This window comes from Phocoena sinus, chromosome 3 (genome assembly GCF_008692025.1).
Source record: "Phocoena sinus isolate mPhoSin1 chromosome 3, mPhoSin1.pri, whole genome shotgun sequence".
Lineage (NCBI taxonomy): Eukaryota > Metazoa > Chordata > Mammalia > Artiodactyla > Phocoenidae > Phocoena > Phocoena sinus.
Window position 1 is genome coordinate 168,798,465 of NC_045765.1, and position 16,105 is coordinate 168,814,569.

Here is a 16,105-nt window from a genome sequence, read left to right on the forward strand (position 1 = left end):
AGAGGTCTTTGCTCCAAAAGTGTATGGTTCTGTCCCATGGTCCTCTTGTTGGGGTTTCCCCGAGAGGCAACACACAGGGAACATCACCCATCTGTTCTGTCCTGAGGCTCAGGTGGCAGGGCAGTTTGGATTGTAATCTGCATCTGCTACAGAATCTTCTCTCGCTCTGAAACCCCACTGAAAACTGGTGGTCTTTCTGGTTATTCTGTAGATAGGTTGGACTAGCAGACTCAAACGTGGTATGTGTTGCCTCCAAATTCTGAAAGTGCCCCTAAGTATTGAATCTGTTTTTAGTTTTAAGTAGAAGTTGTGTGCAGCAACTTTTCTTTAGCCTTCAAAAAGTATTCCGGGGCTTCCCTAGTGGCGCAGTGGTTGAGAGTCCTCCTGCCGATTCAGGGGACACAGGTTCATGCCCCAGTCCGGGAAGATCCCACATGCTGTGGAGCGGCTGGGCCTGTAAGCCATGGCTGCTGAGCCTGTGCGTCCAGAGCCTGTGCTCCGCAACGGGAGAGGTCCCAACAGTGAGAGGCCCCAGTAACGCAAAAAAAAATATTCCGATGTGCTATAGACCATAGAGGCCTAGGGACATTATCAAGGTAATGGGCCCATGAATTTTCTTTGTATTTATCTCACCTGCTCTAATTGTCATGGTTCTTATATGACATCTGCTATACACTGAATTACGTCCCCCAGATTCATATGTTGAAGCCCTAACCCCCAATATTACTATAGTTGGATATGAAGTCTTTAAAGAGGCTTTTGAGGTTAAATGAGGTTGTAAGGGTTGGGTCTAATCCTATATGACTGGTGTCCTTATAAAAGGAAGAGACATTAGTGCTCACTCTTTCTCTCTGAGTACACAGAGGAGAGGCTGGGTGAGGATACAAGCAAAAGGCAGCCATCTGCAAACCAGAAAAAGAGATCTTGCTGGAAACCAACCCTGCTGGCCCCTTGATCTTGGACTTGTAGCTTGCAGAAGTGAGAAAATAAATTTCTGATGTTTAAACTGCCCAGTGTGGTGTTTTGTTATGGCAGCCTGAGCTGACTGAGATAGCATTGAAGGTACTTGTTATTTCTTGATCAAATCCAATCTGCATAATTCCAGGCACATGCAGGGTCAGTGCGATATTCTGAAGGATATCAAAATAATCAAGTTCTCCACAGACTAGATTATGGCAGAGAAGACAAGTGAATACAATGCTGAGGCAAGATTGTGAAGATATATTGTTGGCCCTGCCAAGTAAAAGCAAACTTCTTCTGGTACTTGCAAGTTGGAAAATAATAAATGAAAGCATTTGTCAGATAAATAGCTGCATATCAAATGCCAGGAACTCTGTTCATATTTTCCAGTAAAGGTACCATGTCTGAAAGAACAGCTAATATTGGAGTCACCATGTAATTAAGTTTGTGGTGATCCATAGTCCAATTACCTTCTGAAAAGATCAAGGCTTGGGCTTCCCTGGTGGCGCAGTGGTTGAGAGTCCACCTGCCGATGTAGGGGGCGCAGGTTTGTGCCCCGGTCCAGGAAGATTCCACATGCCGCGGAGCGGCTGGGCCCGTGAGCCATGGCCGCTGAGCCTGCGTGTCCGGAGCCTGTGCTCCGCAATGGGAGAGGCCCCAACAGTGAGAGGCCCCAGTAACGCAAAAAAAAAAAAAAAAAAAAAAAAAAAAAAGATCAAGGCTTGTGTATCTATCTTCCAGTTTGACAGGATCAGATCCTAGGTGTCCAGAACACTGAATCTTGACCATCTTTCAGCCTTCTTTTTACCTAAAGACAGACCCCTTTTCCCTGTTTACCTCACTGCCTCGTGGTATTCTTGGCAAAGCAATCATCTCAAAAACTTAGTGACTGCTGATATATTTGCCTCCAGCCACTCTCAGGTACCTATAACTGCACCCAAAGACTTTTCCTAAGCACTGTTCTGGAATCTCCTTTGTTTTCTGGCCTCCTCACTCTTGTGACTGTCTCTCAACAAAGAGGCAGCCTCTTGGGGGCCACTGGGCTTGAGGGGCAGTCTACCCGCTCACTCACACCTTTGTCCCAAGTCATGTTATTTCACTCAGAAAGTTCACCAAAACTGAAAAGTCAGCTCAATTACATTTTATTCCCATATTTTACTGTTTGGGGACTAGAAACAGTTACCTTTTGCAGCCTTACAAGTTCCTGAATTTCTGGGCTCTCTATTACCTTTCATTTTCTGCTTAAAAACAGCCAACTATTTCCTGAGTTCATCTCTTCCTTGGATTGCCTTCCCAAACAGAGCCAAGTCCAATTAAAACACGCTTCTAACATTCCATTTTCCAGTACACCCCCTATTGCGATGGGGTCTGCCTTCCAAATCTCTGCAGGTGACCCTTTGGTCAAATGATTTATCGCTACATCACATAGATGTCCAGCCACCTAGCATGCTGTTTCTTCGCCCTCTCTTGCCCAACTGCTAAGAAAATAGCCACCTATTTTTTGTCACCCAAACAGCCCACTGCAAAACAGCAATTTCCATGGTGTTAAATAAGTTACGGTAGTTGTCGTAAACAACGCCCAAATTTCAGGGGCTCGACAAAGTAAAAGTTTCTCATGCACTTGATATCCAATGCAGATTTTCCAGCTGGGGCACCTCCCTCAGGCAGTGACTCAGCAATCCTGGCTCCTCTGTCTTGAAATGCTGCCATTTCTAACATGTGGCTCTAGATTTGCTACAGCAGAAGAGGAGAAAGGATCAGGTGTGCAAGGTATTTTATGGGCCAGCCTAGAAGTATCATCTATCATATCTGCCTACCTCCCACCGGCTGGAATTAGTTTCAGGGCCCCATTTGTGTAAATGGAGCTGGTAAATGTCATCCTCCTCGTTGCACAGGAAGAGAATTAAATGGTTGATAACAATGAGAATTATTTCTGCCAAAGACTGGTCTGAAATGTTACCTTCTGTCTTTGCAGAATCAAACGTTTCCCCGTCCACTTACACATGTCTTGAACATAATTTGTATCACATACCTGCCACCTTGTGTTAAAAATTTATTTTATTGACTCATCAGGTAATGAGTACCTCAAGGTTGAGAACTGTCCTGTATTCACCTCTGTAGCACCTGAGCCTGAGCTCTGCCTGCCACTTGGCAAGAGCTGAACGAATGCTTGTCAGGAGGATGTTGAGAGGGGAGGGAGGCGAGTGGAGGAGAGTGGACATTGAATCTGTCCTCTCTGCAGGGTAGGATGGGTGTTCTCTATTATGTGAACTAAAAATACTGCCTGCCATATCAATAAACAAAGGATGTAGCAGCCATTAAGCCATCACGTTACAGTCTCCTGATGGTGAGCCCTGAGGGAACCCAGGATAGAAACAGGATGCCCGCCATCAAGCCCTCAGTCACTTCAGACACCCCACGAAGATGCACCCTGAGGAGATTCAGGATGGGAAAGCACAGGATACCGGCCCCAGACAGCCGAGGTGCACATCAAAGGAACAATTTCAGTGAGTCCAGACTCTTGCATCTTCCCATACAGAGAAAAGCACCGGTTTCCTTAACTTGAGATGTCTGGTTTTCTTTAATTAACAATAATCTTTTGACATTCCCTCTACCCAGTCTTTTTTGCAAAAACTCCTCTATAACCTGGCTCCCCACCTTGTCTCTTCAGAGTGATCTGAGATTCTTTGTCCCCGGCTTAAGTCCTCATTTTTTGTCCACCGGATTAAACAACTCTCAACTTTTAGGTTGTGCATTATTTTCAGTTGACAGTTTGAAAGAGAAAAATTGGGAGCTATTATAAGGCACATTTTCTAATAAAAATGAAAGTAGTGAATTCTGCGAACATGGCTCTGCGAGCGGCAAGGAGTGTGCCAGCCACGGTCTGCAGCCTGCACGCCATCTCTGTGCCCAACATGCCCTGCCCACCGTGGCCCTGGGGACTGAGGGTGGGCGCCGGCGGGGCGCTGTGCACCAGCCCCGCTCTGCTGTCCGTGCGTAAATTCACAGACAAACATGAATGGGTAACAACAGAAAACGGTGTTGGAACAGTGGGAGTCAGCGATTTTGCACAGGAAGCTTTGGGAGATGTTGTTTACTGTAGGCTGCCTGAAGCTGGGACAAAATTGAACAAACGAGGAATTTGGTGCTTTGGAAAATGTGAAAGCTGCTAATGAGCTCCATTCTCCTCTATCAGGAGAAGTAACTGAAATTAATGAAGCTCTAGCAGAAAATCTAGGACTTGTCAACAAATCTTGTTATGAAGATGGTTGGCTGATCAAGATGACACTCAGTAACCCTTCAGAACTAGATGAACTAATGAGTGAAGAAGCATATGAGAAATACATAAAATCTATTGAGGAGTGAACATGGAACCCCTAAGTAAACTAGTTTGAAACAACTTAATCTAGCATAGTTGTCTTAAATTAGTAGCTGATAGATTTTTCTAAAAGCAACTTTTAGCAAAAGAAACTACTTGCTACAATATTGCCTGAAGAAAATACCCTTTAACTTCCTAATGATGTCAGATAAACCCTATGCATCTTTTTCACAACAGCCTATGATTTTTAGGCTAGCCTCCAGTTATAACATTCAGAATTCCTGAAATTATCTGTGGTTAAACTAGTTATAAAAATTATGTAGTTCAAGAATAACATTGTTATCTTAACCTCATATAATATTGTAAATTGCTTACAGCCATCCCTGGATTTGGATCAAAATACTCAATGATTTTCGCACTGGAAATAAATGGCAGTGGAGAAAAGTTTGTGAGTTGTGTAGTGTCCAATGAAGAGCATTACTCTCTTAATTTTGTAATATACTGTGTTTGCTGGTACTATTTTTGTACAGTGAATAAACAGCCTTGCAGGAAAATAAGAAACGGTTTAATAATAAAATATTCAACTTCTTAAAAAAAAATGAAAGTAGCAGTATGCTCCTTTTCATTCAGTCAAGAGGGAAAATTGTCCCCGAGCCCCACCAGCCTTGGCATTCACTTGCCAATCTTGAAACTCCCAGTGCTTTATTCTCAATACAATGAACATTTTTAGTAGAGACTATGATTTATATGTCTTTGAATAACATCTCTTGTCCTGAATTAAATTATTACCTATAATAGAAAAAACAGCTGTAAATTATGGGCATCGGACATTCTCAGGACCCACGTTGCACTCAGTACTGGGAGGGTGATGTACGGGGAGTCGGTCCCCTGAAGATTTAGGACGGCACCCCAAGGCTTCTCTTCTCAAGGAGCCCAAGAGAGAAAACCTTCTTATTCAGGCAGAACCAAGTCCAATTAACTGATGGAAATAAACAGAAATGTGGAACAGTAGCCCATTTTTGTGCTATTAACCTAGGAAACTCCTAAGGACTCCTGGTGAAGCTGCACGAAGGGATTCTGAACATCATCTGTGAGGTCTCCTGGCCCCTCAGCAGGGACGAGTGAGTGTGGAAGAGGATGCTTTCTGGGGGACAGAGGGGACCAGCCTCCAGGATGGATATTCCAGGAGCTGTCGGGTGGTTGGAGAGTGCGGAGGAGGGCACCACGTCTAGGAGGTGCCATCAGAAGCGTGGACAGTGCAGGTTTGTATTTATCTTGACAGTTTTCTAGCAGATGCAAGTGTCTTGTTCTAAAATCAGAACAAGTCTGGCAGTCCAGTGGTTAAGACTCCACGCTTGCACTGCTGAGGGTGCAGGTTCCATCCCTGGTCAGGGAACTAAGGTGCCGCATGCCTGCAGGACAGCTAAATAAATAACTAAATAAGTAAATTAAAAAATGTGTTGAGTAGATAGACTACACTTAAAAAACTGGGTGACTATTATTGGTATATAAATTAAAATAAATAAATAATCAGAACATGTGACAATTTTCTGACAGGTAGACGTGAAGTGTCTTGAGGAAGGGCACATTTTTATAACTTGCCCAGCCCTGGCCATCCCCACCAGCCCTCCCTCCCCAGAGCCCAGCTTGGAAAGGGGATTAGCTGTGCAGATGGGGGCCACATGTGTCCAGCTCTGGAGAAGGCACTCTCTGACTGGAGTTAGGCACCTGCCTTTGAGAAATTCATCCAGCAGAAAGCTCTGCCAAGCAGCTCATGAGTCACCTGTCCATTTTCCCTGGGCACCTTCAGCTGGAGGCAGTGAAGCTCAGCCCTGGGAGAACCAGAGCATCAGAAGCTCAGGGTGCGGGCTCCACCCCAGGGCATCACACATCACACGTCTGAACAGTCTGTCCTAATGGGCAAAATGCCCTCTCTTTCCACTTAGCTATTGTTTCTTTAATTAATTGACTCTACTTTTTAGAGCAGTTTTAGGTTTACAGAAAAAAAATGGAGCGGAAAATGGAGCTTCTGTATCCTTCCCTCTCTCCACACATAGTTTCCCCTATTATTAACAACCTGCATTAGTGTGGTGCACTTGTTACAATTAATGATATTAAAAATATGATTTAAATAAAGTAAAACCTAAATAGCATTTACATTTGACAATTAAATTATTATTTAAATGATGAATTAAAATAAATAATTATAATAAAAATAATACATTATTATTAACTAAAGTCCATAGTTTACATTAGGGTTCCCTTGATGTTGTACATTCCATGGGTTTGGACAAATGCATAATGACATGTGTCCGTTAGTATAGTGTCATACAGAATAGCTTTATGGCCCTAAAACTCCTCTATGCTCTGCCTACTCAACGCTCCCCTCACTCCCAACCCCTGGCAAGCACTGATCTTTTTACTGTCTCCATAGTTTGCCTTCTTCAAAATATCATATAGTTGGAATCATACAATATGTAGACGTTTCAGATTGGCCTCACTTAGCAATATGCACTTACGTTTCCTCCACGTCTTTTTGTAGTTTGAGAGCTTTTTATCTCTGAATAATATTCCATTGCATGGATGTACCATAATTTCCTTATTCATTTATCTTTTGAAAAACATCTTGGGGGCTTCCCTGGTGGCGCAGTGGTTAAGAATCCGCCTGCCAATGCAGGGGACACAGGTTCGAGCCCTGGTCTGGAAAGATCCCACATGTCCCCGTGGGGCAACTAAGCCTGTGTGCCACAACTACTGAGCCCACGTGCCACAACTACTGAAGCCCACACGCCTAGAACCCATGCTCTGCAACAAGAGAAGCCCCTGCAGTGAGAAGCCCGTGCACCACAACAAAGAGTAGCCCCCGCTCGCCACAACTAGAGAAAGCCCGTGCACAGCAACGAAGACCCAACGCAGCCAAAAATAAATAAATTAAATAAATAAATTTAAAAAAATCTTGGTTGTTTCCACGTTTAGGCAAATGTAAGTAAAGCTGTTATAAACATTCATGTTCAGGTTTTTGTGTGGACATAAATTTTTAACTCATTTCACCTAGGTTGGCAAACGTCTAGGAGCGTAGTTGCTGGATAGTATAGTAAGAGTATGTTCAGTTTTGTAAGAAACCGCCAAGCTGTCTTCCAAAGTGGCTGCACCATTCTGCATTTCCTCCAGCGATGATGAGACTTCCTTTTTTTTTTTTTTTTTTTTGCGGTACGCGGGCCTCTCACTGTTGTGGCCTCTCCCGTTGCGGAGCACAGACTCCAGACGCACTGGCTCAGCGGCCATGGCTCACGGGCCCAGCTGCTCCGTGACACGCAGGATCCTCCTGGACCGGGGCATGAACCCGCGTCCCCTGCATCGGCAGGCGGACTCTCAACCGCTGCGCCACCAGGGAAGCCCAATGAGAGTTCCTGTTGCTCCATGTCCTCACCAGCATTTGGTGATGTCAGTGTTTTGGACTTTGGCCATTTGAATAGGTGTGCAGTAGTATCTTGTTTTAATTTGCAATTCCCTACTGACATATGATATCGAGCATTTTTTCATATGCTTCTCACTCATTTTTTCCCTATGGGCCTAAGGGAGATATTTGTAATTCAAAGCAGAAATAATTGGCTTGTCATTATGGGAGAAATACTTTTCTAGACTGATTGGGCCAAACACTCCCTTAGCACATCTTTCAAAAGTGATGGGAAATGATACTAATGCCAAGTAACATTTTCTTTTTTACATGCTTTCAAATTAGACAGTACAATCAATGTTAAAACAATGGGGAATAATTGATGTCCTCTCCAGGGGATCCTAGCTGGGAATGGAGTTTTCTCAGCCATGTGGAGCCTTTGAGACCAAATCTTGCTGATGTGCAAAGTGCGGAAGCAACCAATCTAGATTGTTGAATACTTTGCAAAGAGCTAGACACTAATTAACTTGAGATAGTTCTACAATATTGCCTCCCACTTGTGTATTTTAGGTCATGCAAGCTAGAGTTTTAAAAAGAGAAAGGCAATTGTCACCTCATTGAGAGAATTGGCTTGTTTTCAATTCTATCAAACTGAAGAATTTAAATTTAGTGTCTGTGCTTGCTCCAGCAAATTCTCCATGATCCAATATTTATTAAGACGTTATCGTTATCTCTTAAGGACCACCCTGTCAGCCACAGTGAGAGACGCAAAGAGCAAAGAGTGGTGGCTCCCTCGTCACCTTGATGGGAAGACGGCATTAATACACAGACAACCGCCCGGACAGCAAACATCTACAAACAGGAATGCAACTGCCAGAAGTTTCAACATCCAGCTTGACCATGACGCTTGAGCTCTTTCTGTCTCTAGTTTGACATTGACAATGGGAGCTGTCTTCCCTGAAGCATGCCACCCCAAAGAAGGACCTCCTCTTAGTGGGACTGAGTGACAGAGCCCAGTGGCTGTCTGTCTGAGATCCTCAATGTGTCCTTGCAATGGTCACTGTGTGGGCACCATGGTTCCTAGAGGTCCCCTACTCACAGCTTGAGTTTTCCTCCTTAAGCTTTGGGGAATAATGAACTGTCAGATCTCTGGAATGTCTAAGTCAGCGTTTCCAGGAATCCAGGCCAGACTCTTCCCAAATGCACCCAGACTGTGGAGCTCGACTGTGAGCTTCGTTGCTGCTCATCTTCATCCTGGCCAAGCTCTGTCGAGCATCGCTCCATGAGGCAAGATGGGAAGTGAGATGTCTTTAACACCCTTGGGCTTTGTCTTTAGCCCAGGGGCCCTACATTTATCATGGTTTTCACTCCGCTCTGAGTATTACATAAAACTTTTCCAAATATTCCCTCCAAGATATAGAGTTTTAACAATCTCATTCATTCATTCTTCCTCAACCAACTCATTCATAGATACTGAAGAACCCACTCTTCCAGTGTAATCTATACAAAGCAGGTGGGTTTCCAGTATCTTCCTAGAGGAAATGCAAACTGAGGGAGGTACCCTGGCAAAGGGCAGATCTCTTTGACCAGAGGGCTTCATATATACAGTCTTCAAGAGATACCACCTCCCCTTTTCCATTTGGAGCAGCGCAAATGCTCACCGGGGGACTAGCTGCATGGATGATGCAAACCCTTAGTCCTCAGCCTAATGCTAAGGCAGCCCTCCCCAGCACCCCATCAGCTCTCCATGTTCCAGTCCTGTTGAATCCATCTTGCTTCATTTCTGGTGGGCTAGAGAGTCCCATCATCCTTCCTGAAAGCAGGAGCATAGTATCTAATCCTTCCTGTTCTTCCCTATATACAAACATCTGTCCATCTGCCAACAGACGTCTAGGTAGACCACTAAATGCTGAGGGATTTTTATACTGCTTCTTTAAACATATCTTCATTTTATGTAAAAACTGACTGCTTTAGGAGACCCAGGAATTGATGAGGTAACAATCTAATATTCCATTCGTATTGTATTTGACAAAGGTGAGGATTTTATAAATGAAGATGAACATTCTGAAATATTACCTTTGAGTTCCATTAGTCAGTGGCAATATAAATATGATTTTCCAACCCCATTTTCTTCAGGGAAAAGTGGAGAAGGTCATTAAAAAAAAAAACTGCTTTCAGCAGTTTTTACACTGGTTCGTAGTTGAATGATAGTGTTAATTAGATTCCATCATTCTGTGGACAAGGTCCTAGAAGTTCAGAAAGACTATTTTACTGACTTAGCAGTTCCATGTACTATCTTCTGACAAGTTGGGTTTTGAAATGACTTAAAGCAGGAAGGACATTTTGACCAAACCTGATGTTAGCACTGGGGTTAGAACAAACAGACAAAAGGCAGTTTTACAAAATGTTCTGGTTCTTTGTGAGGTTAAGAGGATGTCCTGATATGTGTATATTTGTCTTATCTGCTCTGAAAAGTTTTCCATCCTCAGTCCATTGTGGTTTTCATAAAAATAGCAAACCATCATACTCTTTATAATTGTATTAGTTACCTAGTGCTGCATAACAATTGTACCACAAATTTTAAGGTGTAAAAAAACACATGTTTATGACCTCAGAGTTTCTGAGGGTTGGGACTTGGGGGCACAGCTAAGCAGGGTCCTCTGCACAGGGTCTCACCAAGCTGCAGTCAAGATGTCAACTGGGTTGGGATCCCATCAGAGACTCTAATTGGAAAGAATCTGCTTCCAAGCTGGTGTGGTTGCTGACAGCCTTCAGTTCCTGTGGTTGTAGGACTGAGGGCTTCAGCATCTTGCTGTGAGTCATCTGGAGGACATTTTTACCTCCTTGTCATGTGGACCTCTCCATGGGGCAGATTCCACCATGGCAGCTGGCTTCTTCAAAGCAGAGAGAGCATCTTTCAAGATGGGTGTTACAGTCCTATATGTCATAATTACACATAAAAGAAATTGAATCAGTAATCAAAACCTCCCAAGAAACAAAAGCCCAGGGCTTCCCTAGTGGCGCAGTGGTTAAGAATCTGCCTGCCAGTGCAGGGGATGCGGGTTTGAGCCCTGGTCCTGGAAGATCCAACATGCTGCAGAGCAACTAAACCCATACGCCACAACTACTTAGCCTGTGCTCTAGAGCCCATGAGCCACAACTACTGAAGCCCACATGCCTAGAGTCTGTGCTCCACAACAAGAGAAGCTACCACAATGAGAAGCCCTCGCACCACAATGCAGAGTAGCCCCCACCCGCTGCAACTAGAGAAAGCCCACACGCAGCAGCGAAGACCCTATGCAGCCAAAAATAAATAAAAATAAAATAAATAGATTTATAAGAAAATAAAAAGTCCAGGACCAGACAACTTCACTTGATGAATTCTACCAAACATTCAAAGAAGAATTAATATCGATCCTTCCTAAACTCTTTAGAAAAACAGAAAAGGAAAGTAATCTTTCAAACTCATTTATGGGGCCAGAATTACTCTGATACCAAAACCAGGCAAAGCTGCCACAAGAAAAGAAAATTACACGACAATTTCCCTGATAAACACAGATGGAAAAATTCTCAACAAAATATTAAGAAAACAGATTCAGCAATGCATTAAAAGGATCATACGTGGGCTTCCTTGGTGGTGCAGCGGTTAAGAATCCGCCTGCCAATGCAGGGGACACTGGTTCAAATCCTGGTCTGGGAAGATTCCACATGCCACAGAGCAACTAAGCCCATGCACCATAACTACTGAGCCCGCATGCCACAACTACTGAAGCCCAACGCACCTAGAGCCCGTGCTCTGCAACAAGAGGAGCCACTGCAATGAGAAGATGGAGCACCACAACAAAGAGTAGCCCTCGCTCACCACAGCTAGAGAAAAGCCAGCGTGCAACAATGAAGACCCAATGCAGCCAAAATAAATAAATTAATTAATTAATTAAAAAAAAAAAAAGGATCATACACCATGAACAAGTGGGGTTTATTCCAGAGATGCAAAGATGGCTCAATATCTTCAAGTCAGTCAATGTGATATACCACATTAAACAAAATGAAGGATAAAAATCATACAATCATTTCAATAGATGCAGAGAAATCATTTGACAAAAGTAAACATCCTTTATGGTAAAAACTTTCGACAAAGCAGGTATAGAGGGAACATACCTCAACATAATAAAAGCCATATTTGACAAGCCTACAGCTAACATCATACTCAGTGGTGACAATCTTTTCCTCTAAGGTCAGGAACAAGACAAGAAATCCTACTCTCACCACTTTTATTCAGCATATTATTGGAAGTCCTAGCCAGAGCAATTAGGCAAGAAAAAGAAATAAAAGGAATCAAAATTGGAAAGGAAGAAGTAAAACTGTCATTATTTGCAGATGACATAACATAAATATAGGAAACCCCTAAGACTCCGTCAAAAAACTGTTAGAATTAATAAACAAATTCAGTAAAATTGCAGGATATAAAATCAATACACAAAAATCTGTTGTGTTTCTATACACTACTAACAAGCTATCAGAAAGAGAAATTTAGAAAATAATCCCATTTACAATTGCATCAAAAAGAATAAAAAACCTAGGAAGAAATTTAACCAAGGAGGTGAAGGATCTGTATATTGAAAACTACAAAATATCAGTGAAAGAAATTGAGGAAGAATGCAAATAAATGGAAAGATATTTTGTGCTCATGGATTGGAAGAATCAATATTAAAATGTCCATACTACCCAAAGCAATCTACAAATAAATGCAATCCTTATGAAAATTTCAATGGCATTTTCAGAGAAATTGGACAAATAATCTTAAAATTTGTATGGCACCCCAAATAGCCAAAGAAGCCTTGAGAAAGAACAAAGTTGGAGGCATCATGCTCCCTGATTTTAAACTATATTACAAAACTATAGTAATTATGGTATTGACATAAAACTATAGATTCGACTCTCAATTTTGTGGAAGCTTGATTTGAATGAGTTTTTTAGACCTGAAAGTCTTGTCTCCAACCTCCAGTAGTACCCGCAAATCTCAGAGTATGTGTTGTAAGTATGTATCAGAAGTGGGCTTGATCTGCAGGCACTGTTCCTGATGCTGGGCTTACCAGGGGAAGGTGAGGTAGCCTGTTGGAGATGCCTTCTCCATGAGCTGACCCATTGGGTATTCATCCCCTTTGGCATTTCTCTTCTCACTGAGATGTAATATCAAGAGGGTCCTACCCAATAAGACAGAGGTTTCTAGAAATGGAATCAGTGGGCAGAGTGATTCAAACTGCTGTGCTGTGGAGCCCGGGGCAGACATTCCCTCCTGGATGCAGCAGAAATGGAAGCCTGGCCCTGGAGAAGCATCCTCTGAGGAGGGCAGGTATATTAGTAAGCTCTCTGCCTTGTTGGATTTCAGATTTAGCCAAGACAGCCAGTGGATTGTTTTCCCATAAATAGCAGCAGACTGAGTGGGTAGCAGATAGCAGATGACTGACGCCTTGCACAGTCATGGGAGGAAGGAGCCTGGGACTCAGGTGGTTTGGATGAGAAGCAGGTAAAAGGTAGAGAGAGAAGTCCCTGCCAGGCAGAGTACCAGCTGCTGCCAGGTCAAGTGAGGAGAAGCTTGGCACTGAGTCCTGGGGGTTGCTGGAGGGATTCTGAGTCAGTGAAGGAAAGGGACTGTCTGGTGGGGCTGAGGGAAAAATCACTTGGGGTTAAAACAATTAAGGCAGCCGGCAATTGTAAAAGATGACAGCTTCTGCAATACCGCTTGACTTCAGCCCCCTTCATGCTAAACCAGTCCCGCATGCTGTCCTGCACCTTGTGCAGCGGCAAAGCTTAACCACAAAGTTGAAGGGTAGAAAGAAAGCCCAGTTAGGCAAGCGAGGACAGTGTGGGAAGCCTGCCCCTTCCAGACCTGGGCACGGTGACGGGAGGAAGGAGGGGCTCTCTGAAACTGCCCCTCAGGGGAGAGGGGCGGACAAGATTGGGCCAGCTTGGGCCCCGGCTCCAGCCCCAAGGCTGCCACAGCAGAGTGATTTTGGCAGAGGGAGGCCAGGTATGGGAAAGCACGCTGCTTATAGGAGACTGCAGTTGCTGAGAGGCAGCTCAGAAGGCAGCAGGTCTGTGGGCAGGGTGGCCAGCTCCTCTCCATGCTGAATGAAGAGCTGTGGGTTGGACCCCTGGATGCACCTGGTTCCCCAGGGATCCTGAACGATGAGGGAAGACTGCCCTGGCCATTTGAGAGAGGCTGGAATGCTGGTTCCCGAGGAGAGGCTACAGCCTCAGCAGTAGCAGGACAGTTTCCCTGCAGACCAGCCTCCTGCCTGGGATGGGTGGACAGCGCCGGGGTCCAACGTTGAATCTCAGCTAGGAGTTGGTCCCAGTTGGGGTGGGAGACACATGTTCCGATGGGCAAAACAAAGACAGCGGATCCTCCCCAGGGGCATAGCAGAAGGCTGGAGGAACCAGGGGCCCCTGAATCACGCTGGAGCTGCAGGCTGTTAAGTTGCGACTTATTTGGCAACCTTGGACTTCATCATAGCGCAAGGATACCCCAAATCTCATCCTTAGTGACACTAGTCAAGGCTGAGTCTGCGCTCTGAGAACAAGATAACAGAACAAAGAGGCAGACGTGAGGGCCCCAAGCTGGCCTAGGGAGCCCTGGAAGTTGCTTCTGTGCAAGAGGGGTTACCAGGGGACACCCCCAAGAGCCATCAATCATGTGTACCCACTCACTCGCTTCCAAGCATACAGGATTCCAAGACGATTATGGGTCTAAAAATACACAGGCCAGCTGTGTTTGGCAATACACTTGAATGACCTCCAGCCAGAGGCAGCGACAGGCACACTTGTCCAGACTGTCTGTGTGAAAGCCACCAATTCCCCACAGGACGCTTATTTCAGGATCCAGACCCTCGGCCAAGGTTGTCCCGTCCTAAAGCATGGAGCTTCTCTACCTTGGTTTTCTTGCTGAGTGAGAAGCAGTGTGGGAGTCATTGTTTCATTTAACAAGTGCGTTTTGAGTCCTGACTATGCCCCAGGTTCTCTACCAGGTCTTCAGGTGGACCTCGATGAATGGGCCCTGGGATAGTGCTGTCCAGGGGAGATAAAACGTAAGCCGCGGAGGCCACGCTGTGCTCATATCGAATCCTTGGAACCCAGCCTCCTGGGCACTGATCAGCCTGGGTGAATGGAACACTTGAGGTGGACGTCTCTGTGTATGATGGCTGCTAGCCTGCTGTTCAGACAATCACTTGGGAAAATGCCAGAGATTTCTATCATAGGAAGGCATAAAATGTCTATCAGAGGAGGATTTGCCTGCAGAAAGTGGGAAGAATAGCTAACCCTCTGCACATTAAAAGTAGTCTCCTGGCAGCTGCTCCCTATTTTTTATGTTGGTGAATCCATGTTCTATGTAAATAATTAGCATATAACCAACCATTTGAGGTCTGAATAATTTTAACAGGTTAACAATCAGCGTCCTGGTTTCGTTGCATACATGTCCAACAGGCTCATACACTGTCATCCCCATAACTCATTCTGCAAATGCTCTTCTGGGTCCGAGAGTGATTTCGTGAGGAATTCTGAGGCATGTGGTAGAAAATAACATAGAAAATTACTTACGTCTCTTTCACTGTGGTTTGGAAGAGATGCATCTTTACAGGAAAAGGCCATTTTTGGACTAGCTTTTTAAATTAAATTTTAAAAAAGAGGGTTAAAATGTTGTCAATAAAGATTATATTCTTAGTAAGGTTTGCTTTTCTCTGGTCAACAAATTTGCATTGTACTTGGAGAACCTCCACTTTGAACAGACCTAGTTTTTAAATGATTTGAAGTAAATGTAACAGTATTTAATGGGGGAAGTAAATAAGTTATGACTTATGAATCTTACTGAGGAAAATGTTCATTCTTATTCACTACTTGACCAGCTTCAAGTCTCTAGAAAGAGCAGAGGGACACTGTGAAGTAAGGATTCTTACTGTGCATGCCATCCTTTGTGGAGCCAAGGCTTTGAAAGTGAAGTTATTTTTATTTATCCAAATTGAAAATTTATTTTCTTTTTAAATACAGCATTTTAATTCTAAATTATATTTTGCCTGCCAACTTGAACTGGAGTCTCTTATGGTATTATGGTCTTTACTTCATATGTGATAAACAGTTTCCAAATCCTCTAATGGCACATTTCCAGTTCAGTATGCCATGAAATCAATACTTCTGAGCTTTGACAATGAAGGAAAGCTTTCAGTAATTTTAAGTCCAGGCAAGATAAATATTAGGAATGTAACTCCTAAAGCTTCCAGCGGTGTGCTTATTAAATTCACACTGTCAATGGTCTTCAAAGACCAAGCAATACATTTAAAAAATTCAATCACTTTTACAGTTAACATTTCTTAAAATTCAATAGAAATTCAGCTTAACTTTCAAACTCAGAATTAAGAGCCTAAGAATATGTT

The 16,105-nt window shown here is 43.8% G+C and overlaps 1 pseudogene; it reads left to right on the forward strand.

Moving 5' to 3' along the window:
- The first annotated feature begins 3,806 nt into the window (after positions 1–3,806).
- Positions 3,807–4,326, forward strand: LOC116752265 (annotated as a pseudogene).
- Positions 4,327–16,105: the final 11,779 nt, after the last annotated feature.